This window comes from Meleagris gallopavo, chromosome 1, assembly GCF_000146605.3.
Source record: "Meleagris gallopavo isolate NT-WF06-2002-E0010 breed Aviagen turkey brand Nicholas breeding stock chromosome 1, Turkey_5.1, whole genome shotgun sequence".
In the NCBI taxonomy this organism is placed as follows: domain Eukaryota; kingdom Metazoa; phylum Chordata; class Aves; order Galliformes; family Phasianidae; genus Meleagris; species Meleagris gallopavo.
Window position 1 is genome coordinate 49,143,010 of NC_015011.2, and position 11,284 is coordinate 49,154,293.

Consider the following 11,284-nt stretch of genomic DNA (forward strand, 5'->3'; position numbering starts at 1 on the left):
TGCGCTGGGCATGGGGCCTGGCGGAGGGGTTCCGGGCCTCGCGGGGGGCATGGGTGGGGTTAGTGCGCTGCTGGGGGTACAGCCGTGCTCAGACGGGGCTTCAGCGCCTGCCCACACACTGTCCAATTCAGGGGGCAGTAAGGTTTCCCCTGAGCTCCTCTTCTCCAGACTGAACAACCCCAGTTCCCTCAGCCGCTCCCCATCAGACTTGTGCTCCACACCCCTCACAGCTCTGCTGCCCTTCTCTGGACACACTCCAGGGCCTCCGTGTCTTTTCTGCAGTGAAGGGCCCAGAACTGAACACAGCACTCGGGGTGCAGCCTCATAGCGCCGTGCTGTCCGTGCACTGAGCAAGGTGAGGGCTGTGGGAATACAGCATTAATATCAGAAAACCAAACTGCCTCATCCAGGGTCTTGCAGGGATTCTCTCAAAGTTCAGGGAATCACCATCTTCAGCAGGAAGTGGTGAGAAGAAATTCATCTGGAAAGACAAAAAACTGAGGGGAGATGGGGAGAGGCCAAGTTAGCTCTCACATTCTTACCATAAGAGGCTGCTGTTTTGAGCTCAGAGCACGGGATATAGGGCAGAGCTCACAGCTTTATTACTCATCCAAGACAGAGATCATAGAATCACAGATTCATTAAGGTTGGAAAAGGCCTCTAGGATCACCTGGTCCAACCGCCAGCCCATCTCCACCATGCCCACTGACCATGTCCTCAGTGCCACATCCACACGGTTCTGGAACACCTCCAGAGATGGTAATTGCACCACCTCCCTGAGCAGCCTGTGCCACTGCAGCACTGCTCTTTCAGAGAAGAAATTCTTCCTAATAGCCAACCTGAACCTCCCCCAAACTTCTATGCTTATTGTGATGCCAAAGAGAGCATTTGTTTTCATTTCTGCCATTTAAAGCTTGCTACGTTCACTGGTGGGCTAGATGAGGCTGAGTTTAAAACCTAAACTGTTTTTTTTTTCATATTGAAAATAATTTTATTCCCAATTAATTTATTGAGCAATAAGACAATTCCTGACACCTCAGTGTTCTGCACTTCATTATATTCCTTCTTCTAGAATAAGAAATAGTGGTATAAATATCTCACCTGTTATAACAGGCCAGGTTGGATGGGGTCCTGGGCAGCCTGGTCTAGTATTAAATGGGGAGGTTGGTGGCTCTGCATGTGGCAAGGGTCTTGTAGTCTCATGATCCTTGAGGTCCCTTCCAACCTGGGACATTCTGTGATTCTGTGATATTGCCGAAGCAAACAGCTCTTTTTCAGTTTGGTTTTTTTTTCATTATGGTCAGCTCCAGACATGGGAGGACAGCTGCCTCACCGCATTGCAACTGCTTTCCTCCTGCTTGACGGTCACAGGTTGCACCACCAGGAGGCCCTCACGGCAGTGTATAGAGCTAGGCAGAGAAAACAGCTAGAAAGAGAAATGAGATGCAGAACTCCACCGTCGTAGGAGCAGCCGGAAACGAATACTTGCTCTATGAATAGAGAATTCCACAGTGATGTGCAGGCATCTGTTAACTGATTCTTGGAGGAATCCTAATCTCCAACTATCAGTTGTGACTTTGGACGATATGTGGTTGTAATGGATGTTATCCTTACATGGAATCACCAAGTGATAATCAGAAAAGTGCATGCCTTCGTCTTCTGGATAACAGAGCTTTCAGAAAGTATAGTAATCAAATGGGAGTACAGTGCTGTTTTGATTTCTGGTCCCTCATTTCCACCCTCTATATCTCATCCAAGGAGTATGTCTTCACCTAATTCACACCTGCCTTCTCTATGAGACTTTTCACTTGTTCTTGGGTTCTTCAATGTCTTCCACTTATCACAGTGGGTTTTCACTGCCTGCTAGAAGTTCTAAACATTGACACCAGCAAACTATCTGATCGTTCTCTTTTGCTCATGTGATCTTCTTAGAAAATAAGGGAGAAAGAGAAATGTCTTAATTTTTTTCTGTGCCAAATATTGCACTTCTCTTTAGTTACAGGCCCTGCATCAATTGAAACTTCAGTTGTTTCTTAATGTATATGCTTTCTGGTCATGTAGACAGTACAATCAAAGGTTTCTCCAATTCTGATATTGGTAACAATAAAAACTACATGGATTTGTCATTTTTTCTTTCCTTAAATTCTAGGATTTCCTTTTATTCATGAGTTGAGCCCTGCTGTTACTGTTTCAGTACTGATGAATTCAAGACATCTCAGTGTAGTTTCTCAGCTTCTCAGTTTAGTTTCAGAATGGATGATGGGTGAAAGTGGCTTTGTTTCTGTGAGGAAACGCACCTTAAGCAAGCTGTAAGCTGGAAATTGAGTCAATTGCCCTTCAGTCTCCATCTCTGCTCTCCTTCCCTGAGTTCTCTGATATACACATTTATTTATATGAGCTTTTCTTATATATAATTGTTTATATATCCCAGCAGTGTGCACCTGCAGCCCGAGAGGCCAACTGTATCCTGGCTGCATTAAAAAAGGGATGGCCAGCAGGGACAGGGAAGTGATCGTCCCCCTCTACTCAGCTCTTGTGAGGCCCCATCTGCAGTACTGTGTCCAGGTCTGGGGCCCCCAGTACAGAAAGGACGTGGAGCTCTTGGAGCGGGTCCCGAGGAGGGCCACGAAGATGATCAGAGGGCTGGAGCAGCCCTCCTATGAGGAAAGGTTGAGGGAACTGAGCTTGTTTAGCTTGGAGAAGGCTTCAGGGAGACCTCATTGTGACCTTCCAATACTTGAAGGGAGCATACCAACAGAGAAGGGCTGTTCATGAGAGTTGATAGTGATAGGACAAGGGGGAATGATTTTAAACTGAGACAGGGGAGGTTTAAGTTAGATATTAGGAGGAAGTTTTTCATTCAGAGGGTGGTGATGCACTGAACAGGTTGCCCAAGGAGGCTGTGGATGCCCCATCCCTGGAGGCATTCAAGGCCAGGCTGGATGTGGCTCTGGGCAGCCTGGTCTGGTGGTTGGCGACCCTGCACATAGCAGGGGGTTGAAACTAGATGATCATTGCGGTCCTTTTCAACCCAGGCCATTCTATGATTCTATGATATTCTTATATATACCAACATGTAAAACACGTATCTTCTGCTTTAAGAAGGTTCTAAGTTTTGGATTTAAAACTGATAACTGTGTTTTGCATTCTCCACTCCCTTCCCCACATTCCTTCAAGATGATGAGTTGTTGGGAGAAGACTAATAAGCACTGCCCACAAGAATGCAGTGTAAAAGAATGCTCATCGATATGACATGGGCAAAACAATACTTGAATGTGACTTATGCACCAAGTGCTTGAATAATTTGAAGAATCTCATATTTCACATTATTGGGAGGGAAGGGTGTTGTATTTAGAAGCTGGTTCCCAGCTCACACATCTAGGTAATTCAATTCATTTTGCTGGCGAAACTCAGACCGCAGTTTAAATCTTGTCAGCCCAAGAGAAAGTTAAACTGTTGCCATGGGTCAGCAGGCAGGCTGTTTCCACAATTCGTTCATTCATTATCTGCTGAAGTAATGTGCTACTTCAGTTCCAAAGTTAAACAACTGGAGGCGATAACTTCTTGTCAGAAATCCTGCCAAGCCTTGTGCAGGACACGGGAAAGCTTGTAATCTGAGTTGAGATAGGTGAGCCAGTGCTCAACAGCGTGCAAGGAACAATGTTCAAGACAATAAAAACATAAATAAAAATAGCAGTTACCAAAACGGCTTCCTGATTTGCTATTCAGTCACCTAGACAAGTATTCTACATTTTCAAAAATGCTCCATAATAAGCATCTAGCTTGCTGTCAATGTGAGTGCCTGCCACTTAAGGCTTGACTGTTTAATTACAAGCCTCCGATTTAATTCTTGTTTTGAAATCTTGGGACCTGAATGATGTGTATGATGGACAAACGCAAGAGCTTTTCTCCTGTGCCTGGACACAGAATAGCAAACCTCTTTAAAATGCCTAAGAGAAATACATAGTTTTCATCAGATGTATTTTTGTTAATGCTCTAGAAGAAAGAAAGATATGGCTATTTGTCACACAGAGGAGGGGAAAGTTCTAAGCACAGGCAGCAAATAAAGTAAGGCAGAAAGAGAAAAGTAAGTGGTGGCTATTTGGACAAAGCATCATGGAAAGAAATGGTGGGAGGAATGGTATTATTAAATGTAGACAGAGGTTGCACTGGGTGGAGGGCTAGGAATGCTGAACCTGGTACAGAAGCCACTGAGAACATTCGAAGTTGGTAATGATAGCCATTTATTTTTCTATAAATGCTTTGAATGTAAGCTGAATTGTATCATTCTGAAATTGAATTTCAGGACGTGTGTATTGCAAAGTACATTGAAGAAGTGGGAAAAAATGGGTGCCTTATTCCCACTCCTATAAAGAAAGCTCTCAAGACAGCAAGTTGTTCTCCTTAAAATCTGAAATGAAGTATGCCAAGCATTTTCTTTTATATTCAGTCTTATTGCAGAGGATTCTTACTTTCAGTAACGCACAGAATTCAGTCAGCTGCATCTCGCTGATTTCTGCACATTTTTGTAATGAAGACTTTTGCTGCCGTGTCTGCGAACAAGTGGAAGCAACAACTTCTGTTTCTCTTAACCAAGCTACATACTTGAGTGCTTTTTTTTTTTTCATTTTATGTAACATGCACCGTTACAGCAATTCTAGATTCCTTTTATTCTTTGGAATGCCCTTGTGCACCTTTAAATATCATCCAAGTGAACTCCATACTGCCAGCACATCAGTTTGGTCTCACCACAGCCAGCATCTTGCCACTACGGAGTGTTAGAAGAAGACCCCTTACAGGTACTGCTTTGTTACTGCAGAGTGGCAGGGGGGAAATGTGTTTTACTGAGTAACTATGGAGGGAATGGATATTTGGGAAGGACTGATTGCTGGTGCCGCTTTTCTTCCCAGACCTACATGTTGAAACTGGGAATATGAGCGTGTTGTGCAACATTAATTTTGTTAAAGTAATTTCATGGAGCCAATAAATTTTCAGGGAAGCTATCTCCAAACTTGCTTTTGTTAGAGACAGCTGACTTCAGCAGTTGTTGGGTGTTTTATGGAATAATTCAATAAGTTGGGTTGTTTTTTTTTTTACTAGATAAGGACATTACCCTGCTATCATAGCTATTTTCCAAGCCTGTAATTGCTTTCTACCACCCTGCAATTTCTCTAGCAATTTCAGCAGGAGAGAATGCTTTTATTCTTTTCACATGACTGTGGTGTGGTGCTGCCAACACTGGTAGATGCTGTATTTTGCCCTAGAAACAGTCATGTCTCACTTGTGGATGAGTTAACCTCTTTAAAGAGAATGCATGAAAATTAAGGCATTTATCTTACCACTGTGGTAGATGACTCAAATATTTTTTCTCCCTTCCTTTTTTCTCTTGAAAGAACTACAACATGGACAAGCTTCTAGCAATTGCCAGCTTCATCAAACAAGCCTTCCAAGTCCAACAAGCAAAATTTAAAACAATTAATCTTCCAGTTATAGAATGAGGAAAAGGTAAAATATTATTTGTTTTACTAAGACTTTGCAGGCTTGCTTTGCTACATCACGTCCTCCCCATAATAAGGATGGTGTGTGTATATATATACACGGATTTGTTTGTTGGTCCTGGATAGCTGAGACTTATCAGAGGTGCTAGTAGGTATATCCATTAGTGAGTGTCAAATTAGTGCAAATACTTCCTTAGGTACTGGATTCACAGTCCTGTGCTAGATGGGGGGAACGCAGTCTGCTAGTATTCATTTCAAGCCTCCAGGCAGTGTCAATATATGCTGAAAACAGGACCGAAATAGCACCTCATCCTAAAGAGGTGATAATATGGAGAAGGATGGAAGATGTTGTAGATAGTTGAGTGAATTTTTCATAGCTGATCTTCTTGTTGACATCCAAATCTACCTTGCAATACACTAGCAATTCCTAAAGGCATTTGCTCACCTACAGGGAGTACTGCAGTGGCCTTGCTTTGTACTTTCTAGTGCTGCTTCTTTGTCAGCTTATCCCCACAGATTCTCTCCCTTAGCCAGTCATGTTCCTTCCTTGTTCCCCGCTAGAACCTTCCATCACATCTAAAAGAACAGCTGAGAGTACTTTCTTCCATTCTCTGGTCCTGTAAGAGAGCTTACACAACTTATGTTGTCTTCAAACTATTGATAGATGCAGCTTCTAAACACTAGCGCTTTGGATATATTTTTTAGTCTCAAAATGGTGATAGTTTGACATCTGTTGTACTTTTATGCTCCTCAACAGGTTTTCTTTAGTATTTGCTCTTTAGGAATCCCAATAGTGTTGATGACTGTATACTTCATTCGTATTGCAGTAGTGCCTGGAATTTTCTTCTCTGTCTTTTTTTCTATCAAATATACATAACTTCCTTCTGAAGCAACAGACAGGCGAATCCTCTGCCCAGGTAGTTCAGTCTCATGAACCAATTTGCAGGTGCTTTTACTTTAGATAGAGTACCTTCAAGGCCGCTCAATCATTCCTCACAATGCCTGGGACGAAGGATTGTTGTTATTCTCATCAGCTTCTTATCTCCAGTTTGCTTTTGCTGCATTGGCACTGTGCTGGTGGGAATGTGCTCAGTGGCTGTTCACTTAAAAATACCTTATGGCTTCAGTTAAAATACCGAATGCTGTTTTTCCAGTTGAACATCTGAGAGTCACCATGTGGTCTGCTACCCATCTCCTTGACCTAAGAGCAGAAGTCATGTGTGAAATTTGTTCTCGGAAGTTTTGACCCTTTCCTCCATGTTGGATTGTCCGGCCATTAGAGCAGAAAGCACTGCCTTAATAATCCAGTAGGAAGACAACAAGAGGAACAGATAAACAGAAAGAAATTGCAGAGGGAAGTACTGGGATATATTGAACTCAGCGAGAGCTGTGAACCTGTGCTGAGTTTCAGAAGAAAAAAAGTTGCTTATCATTTATAATAACTAATTCAGCAGAAAACACCAGGAGAGAAATGCTTGAAAGCTTACTGTGTGATACAGACAGAGAAAATGTTTAGGTGTAGACATGTTTCCAGAAAGGCAGGCAAAGAAACTGATAATCCAAGGAAGGAGGAGCAAGGGGTTAAACATCAGAATCATTGCGTTAATCATTCACTGAAGTTCAAATTGTGAGACTGAAGCAAATTATTACCTGAACCTTTTGCAAATTAAGGCTTTATGTGTAGCAAAATCAAGGAAACACCATATTTTAAGGCTAACTACAACTCTTTTGAGAGTTCCAACTGTTATTCTAAAGTAAAAATAACTGATAAGGCAGTTGATGTCTATCCAAGCTTTAAAATTTGAAAAGAAACTGATCATGATCTCTTCTGGCCACTGGCCTGGCAAACATGGAATACAAATGGAGCAAGATTTATTTGTTTCTGTGGTTTGCATGCAAACTCACTTGCAGAAGCAGCAGCAAAGTGGAGAGTAGGAAACTGGCCAAAAGAAGAGCACATTCAGTTCTGCAGGGTGGCTGGTTTAAAAAAAAAGCTATCACAAGCTCAGAAGGTGAGCTAGAAGACATTGACTTTTCCAAATTTGCTGAGTGCATGGAAGCACTGTGAAAGTTCTTAGTTTTTCAAGTTGATGTTCTTCAGTTTGGATTTTTTTCTTTTTTTTTTTTAAGAAGAAATATCTCTAATGCTGAACCTCCTCCAAATATGAATTCAAAATGTTTTGCTTGCAAAATGCCATTTATTGATGTGACCAGTGAAGTGTCCTGTAACTTGGAAATTATCTATTTTTTATTAGCTGCACATTGAATACATTCTTGTTTCTGACGCACGCCAATGAAAATGCTGCCCTCAGTACAAAACAGAGCAGTGCACTCAAAGACATTATTCAACCTACTTGACAACAGAAGCACTCCGCTTCTGTGAGCTGTAATATATTAGAGGAGAAAAGGAAAATATTCAATTAATTATACCTTTTTTAGTTGTAACACTGAAAACTGCTCTTCTGTGTTCTGTGGATAAAGCTGCTCTGCTCTGAGTCTAATTTAGATTAATTCTCAATGCTGATGTGTGAATAAATTAGAGAAGCATTGACTTTTTTTGGCCATAGCAGTTAAGACAATATTTGCAGTACTTCCAGCTTGTTTGTATTAGGAGACAGAATGTCTTTGCTGTAAAGAATACACACAGTCCTGTGTTCTGCAGCATGGCAGTTTCATCTACGAGCAGTTTTCTTGTTTTAACTCTTTCTGGGGTCTAGTCTGCTTCAATCAAGTTTTCTGTCTCCTTTTGTTTTTTTCTAAAGAACTCATTCTGTTGCTTCTCTCTCCTTTCCTGTCTCAGGCACCTACATATACAGCTCCCACCAGGCAAATTCTCCCTCCTGTATTTGCATTCACTTCCAGAGCATTCTCTGTTTAAAGGAACAACGGATGTCCACCAAATGACAAAATTGATCCAACATCGAACCAAAGCAATTTCTCGTGACTCTCTTCCCCACCCCACTAGCTGCCTGGTCCCATCCTGACTTTTTTTACTGTTCAGATAAGCAGCAGAATGAATGCAAAGAGTAGAAATGCATTTATATAAGGCAGAGCATGACAAATGCCTAGCTGGCTCAGAGCAAAGCTGTGTCTGAGGGCTGCAGCAGCCATGCTGGGGAGAGCATGCCAGTCTGGTCACGCACCGTTCCACTCAGGCCCAGAGCGTGGATGGTGGTTTCCTATTTCATCCATGAGCAGAATATTTTGGCAGTTCTGCCTTTTCACTTGAGTGAAATGAAGATAATTCGCCTATAGACTTGAACTGGGTCTGTGACTGACCTTCAGTTCAAATGCAGGCTTGTCAGTGGCATTGTTACTGACTGTGAAGGCTGATCATAATTTCATGGTAAATAAATCAGGATGAAGAAAGCAGCAGTAATTTTTTTCTGACCTTGGAGGTTAATTCAAATGACCAAAGATGTCTGCAAGTGCAACTACACTTCCCACCTAGCTACATGTGTGGGCAGTCTTATTCCATAATCAGTCTGTTTTTCCTGATCATCTTTTCCATAAGCTTTATAAAGTTGATTGAATTAAAGTAGAACAACATGCACTTTCTCCAGAACAAAAATCTCTGTGTGTGGAGTTAGTTAAGAACAGCTATTTTAGAATTTGCTAAAGCTGTTTAGAAGGCTCTTCTAGTGTTAAAAAAAACCTGGGTCTCCCAAATTAGTTATTTCATGATTCAGAGTAACATATTTCCCCAACTGCATTTTGTTATAACAATTCTGTGTGTGTATGTGTGTGTGTGCGCAGAATTGTGTGTATGTAAAGCTGATAACATATTGAGTATCATGCTTGTCTAACCTTATGAATACATAGGTAGTGGGTGTTCTGTATTACATAGGCAGAATGCATGTGCATTTAATGTATGAACACAGTGAAGAAAATTGCAGTGTTCTGTTTGGTTGGTGGAAACTTCCTCGGAGCACCCAGGTCTAAACAAAAAGAAATATCTCTCCTGAGTGCGTGGGAATTGGCTCATTGCACACCAAGTAATGAATCTGCTTTACAGACAACAAGATGCATATGTGAAGCCAAGAATATATTGTTAGTAAAATAGAAAAGGTGTAATGTTTATTGATTGATCCAGATATAACTTACAAAAAGAGAAAGAATAATGATGCAGTGAGAATACTTCTATGAAACTGAAGCACACACACACAGTTCTTGGTTTCTGCTCCTTTTCCTTGTATTTCACTCTCCCTTCCACTACTTCTGTGGGTTGTAAGGTTGGTGGTTTCATTCTGGTACGTGTGGGAGAACTGCTAAAGAGCTGTCAGTATCTGGAGTCCTTCACAGGAGGAATATGATGTTCATGTTGGTGGTTTCTTCCTCACTCAAGGATTCACCTGGTTCATTTTTATGTTTGCTAGCATGCATTTATACCCTTAATCTCTAGTCTGCATCTCCATATTACATCTGATTTTGCTATGCGTGGTGCACATGACATAGATACTATTTCTTTGTTACCCTAAAACCAGCTGGACAGCTCCAGATTTGCACTTATTTTATCGCTGATGAGCTCTTTATAGCCATCAAGTTTCTTTTGTCAAGTCCATGTCTTGCCTGTTATCATCACTTGTGCCTGTGCTCCTCTATACCACATCTTGTACACAGTCCTCAAGGTCTCTGCTATTGCACCAGGCCTATATCTCTCTACAGTACATCACTGTGCTAGCTGTAAATCTCTCATTCTACATAATAACCATTTGTTACTGGTTTTTTTTTCTTCTTTTATTTTTAATGAAAGAATGGCTGTACAACACAGATAAACAGAAGTAAAACAAATTAGCCAGAGACACCTGGTTATTTATAGAAGCTGCTATCCCAGCTGAGTAAAACGAGGTTATAGAAGGGTCAAACGAAGCTCAGAGAAAGCAAGCCTGACAAGCCTCAGCCCTGAGGCCTTAGAAATTCACTGTAATACTGGGAATGGCAATACTAGAGAACTACACGGTTACAATATTGTAGCCCCAAAAGAGGAGAGCAGGTAAGAGCAAGCTGTGCACACTAATGCATCAGTATGGGGCAATTATTTTAGAGCTGGCTGTGCCGGCATTTTGTTTCTTTTGTGGTAGAAGACACAAGAATGCAAGTATTAGTCACGGTTATTTGATCTTTTAAAGCTAGAAGTTAGCTTAAAGTGTATAGCACACTTTTACAAATAAAATTGCATTACCAAGTGAAAGATGGAGTTCAAGGGGGATGGCAAGGATAGTCAGAAACCAGAACCAGAAATTTTCTGGTTCTTTCTAAAAAAAAAACCAAAAACCAAAAAAAACCTCACAACCCTCTAGTAAAACAAAGTCTAATTTCCCCAGGCAAGCAAACATCCTCCAAGTTCAGTTGATTCAGCTTTGAACTAGATAATCTCTTCTTGTCCCTTTCAGCCCTATTGTTGCCTTTTACTGGTTTGCTTTTCATATCTTAAAATATTCATTTTCAAAAGGGAAAGCTTTACTTACTTATTCTGTCTTTTTGATGGCCTCTGCATAAGATAAATCGGTGCATGCCTCCAGAGAGGCTGTTAACTGAGATTAGGTTTTGCAAAACTTAAAAGTGGCCTTCTTTCTTCTAGTCTTCCTTCTATACTTATTTTTTCATTACATCCTTTATCACATATTAAGAATTATCTATTTTACAGTAATATTTTGAAATCATTACAAAGAAAAGGAAGCTTGAGGTACTCGGACTGTTATCACCTAATGTCTTTATACAGTTTATATACTTAAAAAATATTTCTTCTTGACTCAGAAAAGTAACTGTGCATGTGTTCACCCATC